The following is a 22,069-nucleotide window of genomic DNA, read 5'->3' as shown; positions in this document are numbered from 1 at the left end:
GACTGTTCATATGCATGACTCCCTAGTGCCATTTTCTTTCTCTTTATAGTCTGTGCCCCAAAAAGAAAAAAAAGATTTCATCACATTCTTGAAAGAACGTTTCAAAGGGTGTTCAGAATCGCAACAATGATTTAACTTTGTATTTGTAGGAAGAAATATTAAAAAAGGAGCTCTTTTTAAACTTCTGTCTTATTTATCACAATGGATGTAGTATTCAACATTGTCTACAGGTGGCAGGGCTGCACAATATCCAGCGACATGTTTATGTATAGCTGCCCTTCCCAAACATCCATTCCTTCATTTTCCATTCAAATATCAACTTTAATTAGGTCACACATTTTTAACACTCTCTTTTTTAATTGCGCTGCGCTGGAGTCTATCCCAATTAACTCTGGGGAAGAGGTTAGGGCATAGCCTGAACTAATTTACAGCTCACCACAAAAAAAAACAACATTCACACCTAGAATCAATTTAGAGTCTTCAAATTACTTTCTTTTTATGACTTACTCTTGCACTGGCTCCACTGTGGTGCAGGCAGGGTTCATTGCCATTTAGTTTTGATTGTGAGCGTGAATGATTGTCTGTATAATTGTGTACCCTACAACTGCATACCTGTCAACCTCTGCCGATAACTGCCCTTATAAATGATTATGATTCCCCTTACAAACCCCCCAAAAACCTTACAAACACCGTACGACTCGTACGGTGTTTGTAAGGTTTTTTGGGGGTTTGTAAGGGGAATCATAATCATTTATAAGGGCAGTTATCGGCAGAGGTTGACAGGTATGCAACTGACTGGTCACTAACCAGTCAAGGGTGTAGTCCACCTTTTGCCCGAAGACAGCTGGGAACGGCTCCAGAACCCTTTAACCCCGATAAGGATAAGCGGTGTGGAAAATGAATGAATGGATTAAACTCGCATGCATGCTTTGGCAATGTGGAAGAAAACTGTAGGACTTAGGGAAAACCCACGGAGCCACAGAAAGAAACTTAAAATGCTCTCAAAAGACAGTGTTGGGGTTTTCTTTGTTTGTTTGTTTTTGATCTCTTCTGTTTTTATTCAAAATATTTTCTCTTGGCTGCTTTGACGAAGTGACAAATGCATGTAGCCAATAAATTGGGTTGTATTTTGAGTGAAATTTCTCCTAGTCAATGGCATGGGAAACAAAATAACAAGGGTTGTTGTCCCAGTTTTAATTTTAGACGACAGATTATTATTATTCAATCACAAGGTTTGCTTGTAGAGTTGATGGTCTTAAATGTAAAATATTTGCAGTTCAGAAGATTCTATGTAAATGGAGCCCAAGATTTATCTGTGCCTGGACTGAGTCTCTCCTTTTATGAGGCACAAAGGCCGTGTTATGGTGTGGTTTGAACTAGTAGTACGGTAAAATCTCATGTTTTCGAAGAATTCGTCATACTGTTTGAATTTTATGCTTTTCTATTGAAGCATACACTCTCTGCTGGCTCCTGTAGTGTTGTGACATCGTTTTTAGAAAAGCAGTTGGCGACATTATACATAAATGACCTTTTTGGGTATTGTTAGGTTCATCCAATAGTAGGTTTATTCCTTAGGTTTTTCCAATTCAGCTTTCAATAAAAAAGGCATCTGTAGTCACATCACATTTAATTCTTGCAAGAAGAGAATACATCCGGCAGCTCGGCCCACCCAAGATTATTCTAAAGAGCGGCATTATGTCCTGCCTATTTAAGGCTTCAAATCAAAACAATTACAAGGTTATTGATTCCATTTGCGTAAGCAAGAAACAAAACAATTCCATTTGCGTAAGCAAGAAACAAAACAATTCCATAATCAAGCAACCCAAGCGTCAACCTAGCGTCACAAATTAAAACAATATGCTTGATAGCCATCCGCTGACCCAACAACAATTTAAGCGTCCTTCACCGATCTTCATTGTGAACTCGCATCTGGGGAAAAGGTTGAGGTGTATCTCCCAGTACTCAGTCCTCGGAGCAAGGACTCGGTGTATTGTTTTATGTCTTTGCCTTGTATCTCTCGCTGGAACCAGCTGTCGACCTTGGCGTAAGCGTTTGTCTTCGTTGGAGGCGATCAACACATTTTAATATAGTTACACATTTAGGATGAGCATTACTATTCCTAATAAGCTTTATATTCATTGCAAACACATTTATAATAATGAATAACCCCAACATTCCCCCCTATATTATAAATTTGCACATGATCTCCTTAATAAAACTTCCTTTCAGCTTTATTCCATTAATTCCAAATGAACATATAGTAACATCCCAGAATTAACCCAACATTCCCCCCTTTTTTATTATATGTTCGTTATTTATTTTATGGCAAATCCAAGAAGAGAGGGATATCTCCGTTGGCTGTTTTAATTTTTTACCCGCTTAGGCCCTACTCGTTCGGCAGGTCTGAAAGCAGAAAACAAAATCATTTTCGCCATATTTTTCATCCTCGGCACTACCATGCTCTTGAAATTCACTGCTGCTCTCAGCACGTCTCATCATGCAATTTAGAGTTTGTAGGGGCAATCGCAGTGGTTATAAGTCGGCTTATCAAAGATCTTAAGCAGGGAATAATACAACACCCGCATAATGTCAAAATCGTAGCAAAAAGGGCTACGGAAAAATGCAACAGATTTGGCCAAATCCTTATACCTCCCAAAAGACTTATGCCACCAGCTTTCAAGGGCGGATTCTCTGACTCCAGAATGCTCCTTCATATTGCGGTTGAGGGTCTGCAGGCCACTAATGGCCTGGGTGAGGGACCCACCGGGTGACGTGTTGTTCGGTATGAAGGTGCAACATTGATCTCCAAACATTGCACACACGCCCCCTTGCTCCGCAAGCAGCATATCATCTGCTATGCGATCCTGGAACGCCATAAGACTGGTGGCTGCCAATTGTTCCTTTATCGCCACAAATCCCTGTTCAGTATAGTTTCCAAGTTTTTTGACATTGTAATGCAGGTAATTTATCCAATCAACATTTTGTTTGGAGTAATTAAAAGAAAAAAATATACTCCCAACCTGCTGCGATCTGATTAGCCAACTTATACTCATCATCAATGTATGTCGGATCACCCTCTCTCCATGCGACGCCGTCGCGAGGGGCCCGCCATCATACCGGATTTCTGTGCAGCCAATTGTATCTCCTCTACTGTAGATGGAAAAACAGACACTGGTAATAGCAGTGAGACCAAGGCACAAAGTCCTGCTGTCATTTTGGCAGGAGTCGTATAATTTGTTTTGACCCCACCACCACCATAGGTCAGAACGTGGTACCAGGGTGTAGTCGGTTTTAGGACGTGGGCACACCACGTCTCATTTATCGCCTCCAGCTTCAGACCATGCCCTGTAAGGTTTTAAGCAGGTAAAATGATTTAAAAGCTTACATTTTCATTTGTCATTATCTCCATTACACAATCAGGAGTTATTTGCGCGGGTACTACTCGTAAGAGAGGGCGGGGCACAATACATGTTATCCAGGTTTGATTTATAGTGTTAGCTGCATTTTTTTCCATCAACAATAACCAATTCTTCTTACCGCCTCCCGTTTGGGAACTCCCCGTTGCAGAAATGAATTCTCTGGTCATTTCAGATTTTAATTTTACTATGGCGGATCCGGGTGTTTCCATCTCTGACGACTTTCCTACCGTCTCCATAGACATTGTTGTTGAGACACAATTGTAGATTTTTTTGTAAAAAGAGTCTTCCGGCTCGAAGGACCAAATGTTAGGTTCATCCAATAGTAGGTTTATTCCTTAGGTTTTTCCAATTCAGCTTTCAATAAAAAAGGCATCTGTAGTCACATCACATTTAATTCTTGCAAGAAGAGAATACATCCGGCAGCTCGGCCCACCCAAGATTATTCTAAAGAGCGGCATTATGTCCTGCCTATTTAAGGCTTCAAATCAAAACAATTACAAGGTTATTGATTCCATTTGCGTAAGCAAGAAACAAAACAATTCCATTTGCGTAAGCAAGAAACAAAACAATTCCATAATCAAGCAACCCAAGCGTCAACCTAGCGTCACAAATTAAAACAATATGCTTGATAGCCATCCGCTGACCCAACAACAATTTAAGCGTCCTTCACCGATCTTCATTGTGAACTCGCATCTGGGGAAAAGGTTGAGGTGTATCTGCCAGTACTCAGTCCTCGGAGCAAGGACTCGGTGTATTGTTTTATGTCTTTGCCTTGTATCTCTCGCTGGAACCAGCTGTCGACCTTGGCGTAAGCGTTTGTCTTCGTTGGAGGCGATCAACACATTTTAATATAGTTACACATTTAGGATGAGCATTACTATTCCTAATAAGCTTTATATTCATTGCAAACACATTTATAATAATGAATAACCCCAACAGGTATAATTTCAATAGTTATAGATCTTTGTGAGTTTTGATTGGTAATTTTTGAATTTCAAGCTTCTATCATTTACATGGTGTCTAAAAATCATTGAAGGTTGATTAAAAAAATGGATTGTTTGAAATAGCAATTTGGTTTGTAGTTTCAATATTGGAAGGAGCAACCACATTTCTTATTTGGCTCTTAAGATGAAAAAGTTTGGAAAGCCATGCTATTGGGATTGATTGGCCTGAATTGGCTTCTGTAAACGTCACTTAATTTGTCTTCATCAGGGAGATGTGCTTTTCAAACTAATGACTCTTCCTGGGCAAAAATAAAAATGATTGTTCCATCAATTAGAGCTTTTGTTGATTGCTCAAGTTTGTCGATAGTGTATACTAGTATACTCTCCTTTTCTGTTGTATTTCAGCTCCCACTTCAAAACATCCTGCTTCATGATGAACCATGACTAAAGGTAATGTTCTGTAAATGCGTTAATGAGTGTGTCATTGCACGACGCCAAATTGGGTATACATATGTTGTTGTGTGCAGCTTGCTTTATATTTTATGGCTTACCGTTGAATGGGTGCCAGGATCAGTGTGTCAGGTTGCTATAGTAACACTGCATATTAGTGCTGGAAGGAGGCCTGAGTAGAATGTGAGGGGTGCACAAGGTGTGGAGAGGGGGTGGAATTGAAAATGAAGAGGCTGGTGCCTCCAGCTAGTGTGTGTGTGTGTGTGTGTGCGTATGTATGTTTGTGTGTGTGTATGAAGATGCTTCTAAGCTGTAGCCTGGTGAAAATTGTGATTGGGATAGGAAATTACACACACTCACACACACACGCATATGTTGTTTGTGCTTACAAATGTGCGATCTATGTAGCATTGGTTTTGACCTAGGCTAACATGAGTGGGTTATGTGTTTGGTATCACTCGAAGTGGCACATCCATTAAGATGTTATGATGCATTGAATCTGTGAAATTAATGTCAACTTGGGTCACATTTTTGACACTAGTAGATATTGCGGTTCTTGCCAGCGTATTGCGTCTTGATATTGAAGCTATTACATTGTAACTCTTTAACGATAAATATACATTTAGCAATGATATTCGCTGTTCTTGTTATTATAATAAAGAACTGGATTTTATTTAGTTTTTCATCTTTTTTTTTTCCTTCAATCTTGGAATGAATACCCGAACTTGTGTTTGTTTCAGATTGGTATAAAGTTATTGTCAAAGATCAAAATAGGTAACAATTTTATGCCTGCAATTGGCTGGCCACCAATTCAGGGTGTCCCCCGCCTGGTGCTTGTATAGTTAGCTGGGATAGGCTCCAGCACCCCCCCCCCCCCCCCCCCCACGACGCTTGTGAGGTGAAGCGGTATTGATGATGAATGAATGAAAGGAGGCAGATGTTTCCTCATCTTTTGATGTTGGATAAACCGTTCAATTATTTTTATACGTTGAAGGCTTGTGAGGTGGCCACTCATTTTGTTGTTGTTGGTGTGGACACAATCATTGTTATCTATTCCTTATTCGTGGACCGGCAACAGGGAAATTTGGTAGGATGATTCACGGGATGTATATGCATCGTTTGTCGAAGCACAATTTTTTAAAATTTATTTTTGTATCAGTCAATTATTAATTGCAGATGTTTAAGGAAGGGATAACCAGTAGAGGGCAGCCTTCAACCTGTGTAGTAGTACATGAGTGCATTACTCGAGCAGAGGTCATGGTGGAAGCAAAAATATATACTACCTATAGATTCTTTTCATTTCAAATTGATTCCCAAAAAATGTACCACAACAGCAGCCGTGAAAAATACTGTCCTTTTTATTACCAGTGGACAAGGATTTAAATTATTTCAGATAGGAACATAAAGATTATGTTCTGGCATTCTGTGTGAGGGAGAAACAGTAAGTCTCTTATTTATGTACTTCTTTCTTACTCTTTGCAATGCACTAATGTCACCGTCTTGACCCAATAGTTCAGCTAAATAATCATTTATTTATTCATTAATTTCCGTGCCGCATAATAATGCAAATTGGAATGATATAATTGTTTCTTTATTGCTATTTTTTTACTCTTCGTTCCCCTTATTGTATTGTCATTTAGTTACAAAAACAAAACAAATATGCTATATACACACTTGGATTTTAAAGTGCTTTTATTACCTATGGTATGTCGCCAAACGCTGTGAAACAGCCTTTATTTCTCATGTGGATTACTAAGGTAGGATGATTTTAAGGATACTTGGAGTCTTTGCAGTTAAGCAAGCTACCATACACTCATGCACATGCTTTGTCTTCTGTATTTGAACAATGTTCAGCCAGATGTGTGCTCCAGCCATCCTGGACCTTGCACGACTTAGCTTCACACAGGCATTACACCCAGACAATTCTTCAAAAGAGAATTTAGCCTTGGTCAGGCGGGTTTAATCTGGCCATGTGCAGTGGAACCTCAATACGTTAGAGCCTTGGCCAGATATGACAAAGAACAAAGAGTAGGCAGATTAGCGGGCACGAGGAAGAGGTCGGTGTCTGACAGGCCATCTCTTGGCAGCTCCTCCCAGATCTCTCCTATCCTTCTAATGAATACTGAGGTGGACATTATTCTCCCGGTGTCTTTATGACTTTCTCTTGCCGAGCTCTTTCTACTTCCCTTCCTGTCAAATGAGCATGTGGGCAAAAAGAGAGAAAGACTTTGTGTCTTATCTTTTCATTAGCCCATAGATTTCTGGGTCACTCGTAGCCTTGTTCTCACTGGCTCACATGCTGTAATTACCTCACATGAGTCACACCATATAATTAGGATGGGCCCACACACGTACTCACACACTTAAAATGTTGGTTTTAGAATGTGGCACAATTCTAATGAGATTATGTCGGATAAGGTTCCCAGCGTCTATTGATCATCAAGTACACATCTTCAAATGAACTATGCAATTGTTTTTTTTTCTTTTTTTTATGAAATCCCTTTAATCTTGGTAACTCTGAATAATGGCATCCAAATCCATCATATCTCTTCTACTGTGCTTTCTTAAAGCGAGTCTTAAATTGTCTTAAATTAACTGTAAAGTCATCGTAGCTATTACATTTCCAAACAGTACATTTAATGTCGATGGGAATACACTAAGACACGCCCTAAAACATCCCCAAAAACGCCCTCACTTTCAACCGGTAATGGTGATTTAAAACAAAAGAGATACGTGACAATTGGAGCCAGCTGTCACAGATTTATTTTCATCAAGTTCTGTTAACCTGATACACAGTGCTTTAGCTTAAAAAAAATAAAAAAAATAAAACAACAACAAAAAAACGCATGTAATAATTAAAACTGTAATTAGGAAATTTGAAGAATTCATTTAATTTTCATAAAAAGATACTATCAATGATCTGGCGCATCACTGATTAGCAATTGTTAATGTTATGACATTTTAGGAGTTACATTTTTTTTTAGGTTGATCGAAACTGTCCACATTTCTGGCAATAAATTATTTTCAAACTGGTCTTAAAAATGTATTAAAAAGTCTTAATTTGCACTTGAAACCCTGTTTCAATTTGGATTGGATTTTTTACTGACTCAACTGTCAATGGAGATAAAGTATATGTACTTTATCTCTTTTATTCCAATGCTCATGTGAATAGTGTAAATTCTGGGAAAGGGGCCCTTGAAAGCTCAAATACAGAGACACACACAGTCAACTCTAATGGATTAGGGTGGGGATTATGGAAACTTCCTATAGCTGCAAATCAGGCCAAGACAGATCACTGTCATTTTTCATAAACGGAGTGGACGAATAATAAGAATGTACAGTAAGTCAGGATAGCTTTGGATGTCTACTCGTTATATGCATTATGATTACTGACATGAACACTTGACGACTTAGTTATGTCTATGCGCACGTGTTACTTGTGTTTAGGCCCACACTACACATGCTGGTGGAAAAACACCAAGGGCCAATTGCTCTGAACTTTACTTTTGTAGTGTAAAAAAAGGTAGTTTTGAAAGACATTGAAAAGAAACTTATGTCAATGTTTAATTACATCTCCGCTGAAATAGAAGTTCCTGTTTTATATCCTTTGCCCTTTCTTTGATTTTTTTTTTCTACATAGACTTGTGTTATTCACAATGTGGCGCTTTGAATCAGGCTGTCATTTTGTAGCATATGAGATCCTTTGTGTGCTCTTGGCCAGCATCGTGCATTCTCAACGCTTTGATATGGTGTTTAATAATCCAGCCACATTGCACACAGTCATATCCTGCTCATCCATGATGGAACACCAGTCATTCGCTGACTGAGTTCCTCAGTCTGTGGTGAGCAGCGCTTCGGCTTGGCTGCGTCTCGCACGGTTTGGGCCACCAGACATCTGTCATCAGCACGCAACTCACTGGAGGTCTTCTGCTCCCCATGAGGTTGTCTTTTCTACCACTGTCAAATACAATCAGCCTCTTCATGTCCTCATTTATTTATTTTTTCTTTCAATTCACTCTCCATGTTTCTTCCTGGAACCATCAAGCCCATGCAGATGTCTACCCGTCTTCTTTTAGTGTGTTGTAATATATAGCCAGCAATTTGCCAATCATGCCCACAAAGATACCCGCCCACACGGATACACGCACAGCAGGCATACAGGCTACAAGAGTTGCAGTGGTGTATAATAACACATAATTGCTATTGTGGGTTGGCAGAGGAACCAATCACAGTGACAGCCTCTTTATGGGGGTCCTGTGTCATTTTGTCAAAATTCAGTTTTAAAGAAAATACCGATCCAAAGTAAACCTCTTTTTACGATTTACATCCTAATCATGGGTGAATGTAGCCTATAGAAGCTGCTCGACTGCACTCTAAGCATTCCAGTGGAGTATTGCATCTTGCAGGGTGACAAAATGCAGCCATGCACTTCTTCACTAATATGGTCGCTGCTCAGCTTGTCACTCGTCACCCTTTTGGAGGGAGTCAGCAGCCCTGGTTAATGGGCTGTCCTCTTGCCAAGGAACCTGATGACTCCAATTGCTCCAAACTCCCAACAGTTATTCTTTCAGGAGGCATGGGAGGCAGGGTTCACACAAAGCGCTAGCCACAAAGCCTGAATTTAGTAGAACTTTAGGGAGAAAAAAAGTGCATTCAATCCATAAGGGCAAACGAAATAATCATTTTCCACATGCTGGTGCTAGTCGTTTGATTTTGGAAAGCATTTTTGCCTGTGACAAATCATCTAGGAAATGTTTTGAATTAACATCAATCAGCATTTTCATCTAGAAATATAAAGCGCTTGCTTTGATAGAAATGAACGGCTGTTCAAGGGGAAAGAAAACTGCTGCCAGTATTTGCTTGGTGTCTCACATTGCTTTTTCTGCATTCTGCCTCAGGTCTCTGACCAAAGTCATGCTCTATCAAATGTGTATATAAATATGAAAGTACATTGTCGTGAATTATTTTCACAAAAAACGCAATTCCATTTTTAACAAACTAGGAGTGCAAACAATACTACACTAGACTCAACACTGCAAACAAGCCAACGTAAACTACTGCGGAGGATAATTTGGTAGCATATCAATTTCAAGATATTTTGCACAAACAGTATATCATTAAATGAAACTGCTATTTTTCAGTCCTTTTTGATTCTACAGAAAAAAGTATGTCAAGCTCACTTTTCTTTACCCCTTGCTTAACGAGCATTCTGTGTGAACTACTATGCTTTTTTCCCTACGTATTCAGACTTGAGTGGTACAATGCAATGCGGATGGTTGTATGTAGAGAAAAACTAAAAGTTGGGGAAATTATGCACTTGAATTGTTTCCAAAATGGTTCTAATGGAGGCTTAGCAACCATCATTGTTGAGTAGTTCAACCATCTGTGTTCACTGTATTTTTGTTGCATATGGAGGATGGCCATTTTTATACTCTTACTTGCTTTGACATCATTATTTGCACTATTTTGTCATTCAGATTTTGTCACATTACTTGGCATGTTTCAGTAAACCGCCTTCACAGTCATATTTTCCCCTTTCTTGCTCTCCTCTATTTCCATTCCCATCCAACACATACTTCCCTGTATTTGCTCTCGCCTGTATGTTTTGCTTATACTCCAAGCATGATCTTTTCTCAATTGCTAATAGGTGCGACCATGAAAATGCACCATCAGCATTCATACTTCATCTTTCAGCTCAATAAGCCCAAATGCAATTTTCTCCATGTGAAATGAGCAGGCTGGATGTTCATCATTTTTCAGTCCCTTCTTAGTTTTTAATAAAAGATTCGTCATGCTTGCTAGGCTACTTTCTCTTTCGCAATGTCACATCCTCATTTTCAGTATTTTCTCAAATACACACAGGTACACAAAAACGCATACTGCAGGGTCATACCTTGCTGGCGTGTGTGGCTCTGACACAGAAGATTCATCTCTTTTACATGATTAAAAACTTTGCAGTGTTGCTTTATATTCTGAAATTGTAATGCCATTATACAGCCTAGCCTACTGTGACTTTTATCGTTTGCAAAACAAAATCAGACAATAATGAAGATTACACTGTTTGGATTTTATGAAATAAGACTCTCACCAGAGAACTGATCAATTTGTAATTTAAAATATCACAATTAGTACTCCTCAAGTGAGCTTGTGAGCACTTTTGTGAGTATAGCATTAATCTGTTTACAACAGCAGTCCAAATTGGAGCCTTTTAACTGCACAAAAGGGATGTTTCATAAGAAAGACTGAAAACTATTTGTGCTGGAAAATGGACACAAAATGATTCTGTCATTTTGTTGTTTATCTCATTGGTTTTCAACTGTCAGTACCATGGGACCTGCATTTTGCTCTTGTCACTAAGTCGTGACCCACTTTAACAGAATTGAAATATAATAATTACTGTCATTTCCCGACTTTAAGGCAACAACCAAAGTCCCACTTTGAAATCTTTGGGTTAAAGCCCAGAGTTACTTTTTTTGTGGATTTATTTATTTATTTATTTATTTTACAAAGAAATGACCTGCATGTCTCTTGGTTTAAATATCCTATAACATGAGGTAACCAGAGAAGTTCTGCCAGTTTATAAAGGAAATGGTTAATCAAAATGGGCAGAATCGGGTGGCAACCAGTTCCTGCCTCCGGCCTATTGTTAGCTGAAATGGGCTGAATATGGACAGCTGCTTCTTATAGTCCATTCCGTCTTATATATTAACAGATGCGGTTTACTTTTCAAATTTGGTGGCTGGCCCTATGAAGTAAAAAAATGGCACTACTGCTTTCAGGCCATCATTTTAAAAAGCTGGGGATGAAAATGAATATTGCATGAACAAAAACAGATATCGAGATTGATCTAATCTCGGTTATATAATAGCGTGTTTATCATTGAGAGGGAATTTACCATTCATTCATTCATTCATTTTCAATGCCGCTCATCCTCTCGAGGCTTTGCGAGGTGCTGGAGCCTATTCCAGCTAATTATGGACAATAGGCGGCATAAACCCTTAATTGGTTGCCAGGCAATAGCAGGGCAAAATGCGATGGATAACGCACTGATGCCTTCAAACAACTTAAAGCGGTTTAATCAACCTACCATGCATGTTTTTGGTTACGTGGGAAGAAAACGGAGTACCTGCAGAAAACCCACGCAGGAAGAGGGGGAACATGCAAACTATACACGGAAAGCGCAGGCTGAGTTTGAACCCTTGATCTCAGAATTGTGGTGTATGTGCGAACAGATTTTTGACATAACTATTACTCGTTCAACGTCAGTGGTTTAAGTGAGTTGCTGTGTCCCTCTGAATAGTAAGGACTGCTCTGTAGCTATGTTTGTAACATTAATTTTAATGGAATGGCTTTAATGGGCATGCTGTTTTACGCCCTTCAAATAGGTCACAAGTTGAACTTTCAAGGTGACCCATTTTGCTCTTTTTTAAAATTTGTTTTGTTCATCATTACCTTATCTTTTCAGTCTGTGATTGTCGCTCTAAAAGTGTCTATTTTGTGGCGTAAAACATTATAACATTGCTAACAAATAAGGCTTTAGTTTTTAGTTTTAGTTTTGTTACATGGCCCTTAGCCTTGTGCTTTTTCTTGCCAATAAATTGAATTGAAGAAAAAAAATAGTAGGGTTTCCCTGTCACCCCTTCTACCACACAAGTGAGCAGACTATTTGTGGATTGTGCAAAACAATCACACAATTTATTTCACTGGGCAGTGTAATATTTGGGTGTAATATGCCACTCTCGATGTGTTTAATGCAGTCACAGGCAGTATCTTTGATCGTAACATGACACATCAATTTCAAGACTACTGTGCAGTAGTGTGTGAGATGAAGGCTTTGACAGACGTTGATCAAGTGTGCTCGCTTATTAGGATGACTAGAAATGTCAGGAAGATCCGGAGTTCATGCATGACTACAAGCACTGACAACTGATAAATGAGGTGGTTGATGGTATGTGTGATGTGCCTTGAAGGAGTGCATAAACACCGCTTAGTGTATATGTGTATTTGAGGTTGTGTGTTAACGTACAGCCGCAGTACAAGCAAAAATTTACTCCAACTGTGTATAAATATTCATCAGGAAGTTCCTTAATTGTGTGATAGAGATGCATAGATTTGTTTACACAGTCCAGAGGAGAGGATTGACACAGGAAATATTTAGCAGGAGTCTCACCGCTGTGTGCACGGTTTGCATTAGGGGTCTCAGTCACAAAGATCCATCAAATATAACCCACCATCTTGCTTCATCCAGTGAAGTCATCTTGATAGCAAGCCCCTTATCTGTAATGTGCCGAGTTATCTTGTGAGTGCAGCTATGTGTGAGGCACAAGCGTATGCCGCATGTGTGTATGCGGATGTGTGATTGATTTACAGCCCAGTTTGATTGCACTATTGTCTTGTGTATACTTACTCATACTACAAGTACTTGTACTTATTGTTTATTTTGATGCATTTATGGGCCACTTCCAGCGTGTTCTGCAAGACAGTCATTCTAAAGTTTTTGAAAAATTCAGTTTTATGGAACAAAAAAGTTAAGTGGTAGACCCCGAAAAATGACTTGCGCTGAGCCAGAGGATTCGATCAGGTGCCCATCATAACGCAGGCAGTCTTTGAGCTAATTTCTTTTAATGGTACAAAGCTGCCCATTTAGACTGCCAGAAAAGCATAAAAAATGGGGCATTGAAAAGTGGAAAAAGTTTTATTCTCTGATGAGAATACATTTAAACTTGATTCTTTCTTTTCAAAATATTTGTATAAAACCCTAACCATTAATGGGTATAGTCTTTTTCAGTGTGTGAGGGCTTCCGAGCCTGCATGTGTATTTGTGTGTGTGGTCCAGCTCTATATTGTGTTATCTTGTACCCACTGAGCTGAAGAGTTTCTGCAACAAAAGCACGTTTATGCTCCTCCATCTCATTTACATCGCTCTAATGGGAATCTGCTGCACCACTGATTATATTTGGTGTTCAAGGTCAGCACACAGATTAGTCAGTGTGTTTATGCATGCATGTGTGTCTCTTTGGATGTCGTCTTTTGCACTAACATTTTGTTTAAAATTCCATGTACCATTTAACACTTATAGAACAGTCCTGTTCATGTTAAATCGTTCACAAGGGTCTTTGCAGGAGTTTAAATTTAGCTCACCCCAACTGTTGTTAGTTATCCCTAATGCCTCGAAAATGGTGTGCTGCCATTCCGTGTAACATTCATTTAATAAAATTACCCACAAAACTCTGCTGCCAGAGTAACATTTCTTTGAAAGGAGTTCTTTGGGACCCACTCAAATATTGTCCACAGTTGACTGATGCATCAAATTTCGACACGCGTTTCTTGTTTGAGTAATCAACACAGACGCACAGAGCGAAGTCATGACATCAAATTACAACTTGGCTTATGAATGCTTGGAGTTTTGATTGGGGTGAACTTAGCTTTAGTGTTTTTTCAACATCGCCATAACATCAACAATTCCAGTGAATTGCGAGGTCAAAATCGTCAACTATATTGCAGGGCAATTCCAGAAATAACAGCAGAGAGTAGTTGTTGCAAAACAGACCCCAGTTCTGAGAACAGCTGTACTGTTGAGGAAACTAAGAAATGTCATTCAGGTCAGTCCTGCAACGACAGAACAAACTGAATTATTTGTCCCTCAAAGATTGGCAGAATGCATTGAGCTCTACTAAGGGAAAACTGAGCTTTAATTAACATGCATTCATTCATTTACAACAGCACTCATTCTTTGTAAGGCTTGTGGGGTGCTGGAGCCTATCCCAGCTGACTTTAGGAAAAAGGCGAACTACACAGTAGACACCATTCTTACCTACAATCACACCACCACCTGGTGGGAATTCGATCTCACGCTGTCTGCACCAAAGTCAGGTGAAAGAACCACTAAACCATTGGGTGGCGCTTTTATTAACATAATGTTTTATGTTGCGACAAATAAGGATTTCTGCTTTCAAATGAAATAAGAGACATTTTGAAAAGGAATGCATAAAATTACAAGCAAGAGAAATAGACCCTCTATATAAATAGAAAAAAAAAGAGATGATTTCAACGGACACAAGTGAGCATTGTTGAGGTTTTTATTTATTGGTATTGATTTATATTTTTTGAGAAAATAGTTTACAGTAAGCCTGGAGATCAATTGAAAATAGGTTTTCACAGGACCATTTTGAACCAGTGAGAAAGGAAGGCTGGTGAATATTTACTGTGGCTTCCTGCAGAATAGACTCTCACCACTTTTTAAAAACCCACAGTGCAAAAATATGTGCATCTACGTTCCCCTACTTCATGTCACCAAACAATCGATACGGCATCTGCCTTTACTGAGTCGTGTTCAACCCAGGCAGGAAATTATTGGAGCGAAAGAAAGCATGATTGAGCGCGAGTCAGAGAGAGAGAAACGGAGAGAGAGCAAGAGAACCGGGAGGAGGAGAGAGAGTGTCAGATAGGAAGGGAGGGTAAAGACGCTCGGGCAAGACCGTTTGGCCAGAGTGGCTGCAGCCACGGTGGATGTTAACACAAAGCAAGCATCGGACGGAAAGATTGAGTCTGCTAACGTTGACTTTTTCATTGACACATCCTGACAGACAGGCAGCTGATATGGTGAGTCTGTTTTTGTGTGGGGGTGGTTGTGTGTGTATGTGTAGAATTGTTTAGCATCAACTTCTGTACCAGACCCACAATGCAAACCATTCATGCACCCGGTAAAGAACTCTGCTTCCTGACACCACAGCTTTCCTCTTCAGGTTGTTTTGAAACAATCGGGATGCCCATGACTGATGGCTCTCCTTTGGGATTTCTCTTTTAATCACATAAGCTCGCTCTAGCAGCATCAGTCGCTTGCTTTGTATGAGAGAATTTGTTAGGGGATGGAGACCTTTACATCAACAGTACTGTACATGCATTTACGGTCGCATGTTATTTTTCACCCATGCTCAATTCACTGTCTGTCACTCTGCATGTCCTGCATTACAAGGCAGCAATAAATTAACTTTTATTATCACCTTGCTAATGAAGACTTAATAAGGCTTGCTTTTCTGGTGCTTGCTACTCACACTCGCAAGCTGCCGAGGGGTTTTTCCGAGAGCCCCTAGCTCTTAATGTATAGATTGCAAGGGAATGTAGGGAATTGAAGGGGAACGTGAATGGATGTGTCCAAAAATACTATATGGACTATTTGGATCATGCAGTGGCTTACTGGGGAGGATTTTCCGCCACCAACCTCTTTCCAATCAAATTAGAACACCATAATTACAGTTGATGAGGCACATCTTATCTGATTTTATGATTTCATCTCACTTATCAGGTGTAGTTGTGGCAAAGCGTGATATTTCCATTTGTATTTTTTACATTACTTTTGTTCTCTCACCATATCTGAGTAGAACTGTAATTTTCCTCTACTGGTGTGCATCTTAATGTGTGTGCATTCAATGGTCATCAGCAGTCTCACTCTTACATTATAGCGGCATTATAGACCTCACTCCCCGGCAATCAGTCATGCAAGTACTTTTATAGCAATTAGACTCAAGTATGTGAGGCAGATGTGTGTGGGAGCATACTATATTCCACAGTGCATATACTTTGTACAAGGGTATACTCTTAGTGCTGTATGTGTATACAGCATGGGAGCATGTTGAAAGCGTTGGGTTGATGTTCTAGCAAATTACCTTATGGACCTGCTAAAAAAATAAAAACTACTGCTACTACCAGCAGATCAACTTTTTCCACTTCATCCAGCCCTTTCCATCATCCTCCCCTACAGCAGGCACTTTCATGTCCTCCCTCACTTTATCCCAGTGGTTCTTAACCTGGGTTCGATCGAACCTTAGGGGTTCGGTGACTCGTTCTCAGGGGTTCGGTGGAGCCTCTGCCACGGAGGTCAAGACACATCGACTCATCATGTCTGTACACGATAACATGCCCCGCTTGACCCTCACTGGCTGCAGATGATCACGTGATATTGGTTGTCCAATCAGTGCTGTGAGTAATTTATATGTCTTGAATTTGAAAAAAAAATCATATTTTATTTTACACTAAAGTAGGGTTCGATCAATGCGCATATGAAACTGGGGTTCATCAGCTCCAACAAGGTTAAGAACCACTGCTTTATCCATTTATCTTCTCCTTGGTCGACCTCTTATATTTACTCAATTATAATTATATTTCTTTTTTTATTTTATAGATTAAACAATTCTAAATCTCTAGACACTGACTTGTGAGGAAAACGGCATATTTAAATTTGCTTTGGCAATCCTGTAATAACTCGAGGTTTATAAAAAAGCTTTTCCTAAACCCAAATAGGGTAATGCAGAGCTATAATATTGGTGGAACAGCCAGGAAACTCCTTGGATTCACATGTGCAGTGTATGAGAGATGTATTACACACTTTAAAAAACAATATTATCCAACATTTTAAGTGTGAATTTATTTTGTGTTTACCATCATGTAAACTTATAAGTAGAACCTTGATGCAAAACCCCAAATCAAGGTAACACTATTAAAACTGTTTTTTTAAATACATTTTTAAACAATTGTCATCCAAAGAGCTCTTGAATTAGGAATTAGTGATAGCTTGTAAAAGTGTAAAACTCCCTGCTAGTGACACCCGGGTCAAGAGGTGTCCTGTCATATGCCTGTCTGTGACCGGTCCCTCCTTCACTCCAGCTGATGTTTCTCTGTGGCTACTGCCGACCCCCCACCCCTACCCCACTACCGCCTGTGTGTGTAGATGTGCAAGCATACACGTGCCAGCCATTGCAGCTGTTCCTTCTCTCAGAGAGATTAAGTTTCCCAACTTCTGATGGATGCCAGTGTTTGCAAAGCCAGCTGTGTGTGTGTGTGTGTGTGTGTGTGTGTGTGTGTGTATGTGTGTGTGGAGAGGGGGGTGGGGTGGGGGTTGCGTGTAATGAGGTATGCATGTCAGCACATTCCAACATATTTGTGTTCAGGGACTCGTGGCATTCGCCTGCACATGTATGCATATATGTCAAAACCATGTCTTTGCACCAAGGACTGGGTCAGGTTAGGAGAGGTGACACTGAGGTCACTTATCTTATGGGTCGGTCTGGTAATTATAGTGATGGTCACTTTGGTTCTCACAAACCGGACCAACGCAGTCTAAACCAGAGAACGCACAACTGGGCCAACAGACTGCTGCCTGAAACAAAAAAGACGCCAGCCAAGAAAGGAGATCATAATTTTGAACCAGAATGGAACTCAATGTTTTATTGCACAAAATTCTTATGCCGAATATTATGCATTTGATATTGTACTGTATGTTTATTCAGTTTACCAACACATTTTAATTGTTTTGTAGTGCATTGATTAGGAAATTGTGGTCTTTAAATTTTTTCATTGTCCCTTACATTGAGAGGCTGGCATGCCCCTCGAGCAAAGAATGCATCCCAAAGAAGGACGATAGCCAGTCAAGTAGAGTGAGAGAACAAGCTAAAGGGCGCAGGATATTTGAACTGTGCGTTGATCATTTTGGAAAATGTGAAGTTACTCGTCAAGTAATAAAATAACATCTGTAACAAAAAGGCAGCCAAATCGACATCGCTGTGTAATTGGGAGATTACAATTTCAGCATCCCGGCAGTCTTGTACTAATCATTTCAGACTTTATTTAGCTTTCAATCAAGTTCTTCTCACACCCAGTTTTTTCTCCTTTGAGAAATCTATCGTTTTATATACCTTAAGACAACTTAGAGCTTGCAGCAAAGGTAGGGTTAGGAGTGCCAATTTTAGTGCTTTCATTTGATACTGCCAGGGAAATAAAGAAGGTAAAGAGGTATTTTAATATATTTATTGGTTTAATTTCATTGTAAACATGTATTAGTTTTTGTAATGGTCATAGCACTTTTCTCTTTGTTTGATATACAGTCATTAAAAAAATAAAAAATAAAGTAAATAATTGAGTTAATTGATTTAACTTATCTGTGCAAATGCAAGTCCTAATTAGAGTAAATAATTATATGTAAATACCCTCAAGGTTATGAATATAAAATGGTCAGGCGAAAAATTTAAAGTACAGCAGCTTGTTTTCTTTCATCATATGGCAGTATATTGTTACGCTGCGGCGAAAACAAAATCGTTTCTACCTCGGCTAGCTGCATTAATTGCATCACTGATATTTCTTAACATTGTGGTTATTCTCCAAGGCTCTGTGGAGCTGAAGGAAATTTCAAGTCGTGAAAGAACAATATAGACTAACAAGTACTTTTTGGGACAGCCTGGTGCCAAAGGCCAAAATAAGAAAGAGGATTAAATCAGAAAGACATGGATGGCTGCCAAGTCAAGTGAATGGCATTAAATATTCTGTCTCCTCAAACATTGCAGGGAATGCTGTATGGCAGTCTTATCTGTGAATCTATAGGCTAAAGCACCCTGTGTCAGCAATTTTACAGACATCATATATGCTGAACCCTGAGGGAAAGGATGATTAAAGATTAAATTAATACAATTCAGTATCAGAGCCTGCTCTCACAAGAGTTTTAGGAGCATTTTTCAGAATGAAAAAGTGCATATTTTAAGAAGATTAATATGTTAATTAATGTCAACAGCTTAATCATTTTATTTGGAACATTTTTCAGTTTTCTAGCCCAGTATTTACTTGCAAAAGTCAATATTCTTCCGACCATCACTTCAGGGTATGTCTGTGCACATGTATTTCATCAGTGAAGTGCTTCGATAATTCCTGTTTTAATACTGCTTGAATTTGAGTATGTTGCACGACTAATTTCCTCCCATAGTCGTAGCCTAACTGCCTTATGTTTGCATCTTTATCTCGAGAAGCCATACTTTAAAAAGTGTCCAGTGAGTGTCGTCAAGGGGGAACTAGAAGTGATGTGGAAGTTCTGCAGCTGTGCCACCGCTAAGATCCCCCCTCCAGAGCAGATTAAAGCATACAGTGGCAAGGATTGGTACGGAGAAGAGAAATAAGACAGAGCGAAGGGAAAATAAGACTTTGTGGTCTGGCGCCAGTTTGCTATGTAAAACCATGATGCGTGCTGGAAGGATTGAGGTTGGAGCGGTGCAGCATGGATGAGCAGGAGACAGTAGAGTGATAATAATTAAGGACTAGGACAAACGTTTGCGTGGACTCAAAAGGCATGCTGAGTTGGGAAAGTGTTAATCCTCGCAGAAAAGCACAGCGTGTTTGGCACAGATTATGTGTGCAAGAGTGAGTTTGAGCTGTCGGAAAATGAAATTGTTGTGGCTGTGCTTGGTTCGCTGTGATTGGACCAGCTAGTGAGAGAATCCCCCATTAAAGAAAAAAGAAAACAACACAGAATTTCTCTTCCTATCATTTCTGTCTGATCTTCATTTCATTTCCATTCTTATTCTGGAAAAGAGCCAGTGATGCAGAGCAGGCACATTGAGCACATGTAGTAGTAATAAATATGGAAATGGGATGGCAGCAGTTCTTTGCTTGGGAACAGTCGGCTAGAGCAAAACACACCTGAAAATGTCCCCTGGCCAAAGAAGCCTTGAGCTGCCGCGACGTTTACAAAACTGAACAGCCAGCCAGGATGACTCTGAGAACACATTTGGCACAATTATAAACTGGAATATTTCCAGGCTTTTCCAGAAAAGAGTGCCCCTTCATAATAATAGTAATAATGCAGGTACTTAAGGAAAACAAATATAAAATAGAGTAATAGAGAAGAATATTTTATCATACCCAGGCTGAATTGCAATGGCTGATTTTGTATATTTAAATTTTCCATCTGAAAGGCTTGTGCAAAGGCCACCAGTAGAACATTATCATTACCCACGAAGAAAAATGAGGCAAATTCGGCGTATGTAAATGAATTAGAAATGGAAGACATTTATCATGTTTTCTTTTTTCAGAATAGTACTATTACAAGATAGGGGTGGAGGTTGGTGCTTGAGCTCATCCAAGTTTAAAACTCAAAGTGCATTAAAGAGAGAGAACTTAAAAGGGGCACAGGGACCAAACGTCATCATATGGATTTTTTTTCTCTGACGTTTAGGAAATGTTATGTGATTCAGTGGTGAAAATGGCATTATAAATATGGCAATCCCCACTACTTTTAAAGTCATTTAATCTTTTAAATGAGTGAACACACAGTTTAGCAATTTGGGATCTTTTTTTAAATATTGCAAAATCCTTAAACATCGCTCAACATAGTCCCACCCGAAAAATGTGTATAGCATTTACATATTATTTTACAAGCTGTTCCTGTAGAGAAAATGACCCAAAAAAATCCAAAAGAAGGACGGACATGATGAACAGATGAAGGGGAGTCTGAGAAACTGTCCTCCCTTCTTTGCTAGCTGTCTGGTAAATCGATGGTATCGCTGCGCCTCCTGTGCTCGTAGCTGCTCGACTTCCTATCAAGGAGCAGCACAGCTGGATCTTGGCAACCTGCAGACTATTTGTCTGCCAAATCCTCCTTTAGGCTATATCTCAAAATAACCTCCTTAATACTAAGTCTAACTTTGTTTTTCCTCTACCTCCACTTAGGAGGTAACAAAGAATTATATGTTTAGAATTTTCCACATAACATTTTAAAGTGACAGGCTGGGCATAAGCCTATACAAAAATTGATGATAAACTTCATAGAGAAAAGGATAAAGGACCCAAATGTATCATTTTCGAACCTCCAGCGTGGTACAATTCCTGTGTCAGTTGTTTTCAATTCTTCGACCTTCCTGAAGGGGTAAAAATTACGTTGCAGAATTGAAACGTTTTTCCAAATCATCCTGATTTACCAGACCTAGAAAACCTAAATTCTGTCTGATAAAAAAAAATATATAGATACAGAAGCTTTTCAATAAGAAGTAAACATGACAAATTCGGCATGTGATCATTACATGCTACAGTCTCAAGCACAAAGTCAGCTAAGCATCTGTTCCAGCTCCCTGCAACCCTGGTGAGATAGATGGATAGATGGATATGAAAGACTGTTGTCTTATATCAGGCATCAAATGTAAAGCAGAACTGACATTTTTATGGCTGTTTCATGGATGGCCACTTTAGGCTAGAGCCAGAAATTTTCCAGTCCATTATATGATCTCAGAGTGTCCTCCGCTGAAGTCTTTACCTCTACTGTAGCAAAACTTGAGTCCTTGCAAAGTCCTTCTCCTGTACACACTCCCCATTCACAACTACTGTGACGAAATGGCACCCAAAGGCCTCAAACTGGATCCACCAATTCCCATCCTTCACGTCTAATTAATCTGCACGTTCAGGATTAGCTGTCAGCATTGGAAATGTGTAATTATGGACTTT

At 39.5% G+C, this 22,069-nt stretch overlaps 1 protein-coding gene across 21 annotated transcripts in view; it reads left to right on the top strand.

The window, feature by feature from the left end:
• The window catches only part of LOC144077831 (receptor-type tyrosine-protein phosphatase delta-like), a 177,924-nt gene that overhangs the window by 80,444 nt on the left and 75,411 nt on the right, over nucleotides 1-22,069 (top strand). For 19 of the 21 annotated variants that reach the window (XM_077605852.1, XM_077605850.1, XM_077605869.1 and 16 more), the window contains one exon: nucleotides 4,769-4,813. The exons of 1 other annotated variant lie outside the window; for it this stretch is intronic. The gene's annotated coding sequence lies outside the window, so the exon portion shown is untranslated. Of the gene's footprint in view, nucleotides 1-4,768; nucleotides 4,814-15,253; nucleotides 15,416-22,069 lie in introns of those variants that run through there. One more of the 21 variants, XM_077605853.1, reaches the window with a different exon arrangement.

The sequence above is a fragment of the Stigmatopora argus genome, chromosome 7 (assembly GCF_051989625.1).
Source record: "Stigmatopora argus isolate UIUO_Sarg chromosome 7, RoL_Sarg_1.0, whole genome shotgun sequence".
Classification (NCBI taxonomy): Eukaryota; Metazoa; Chordata; class Actinopteri; order Syngnathiformes; family Syngnathidae; genus Stigmatopora; species Stigmatopora argus.
This window is presented reverse-complemented; position numbering and strand designations above follow the sequence as displayed.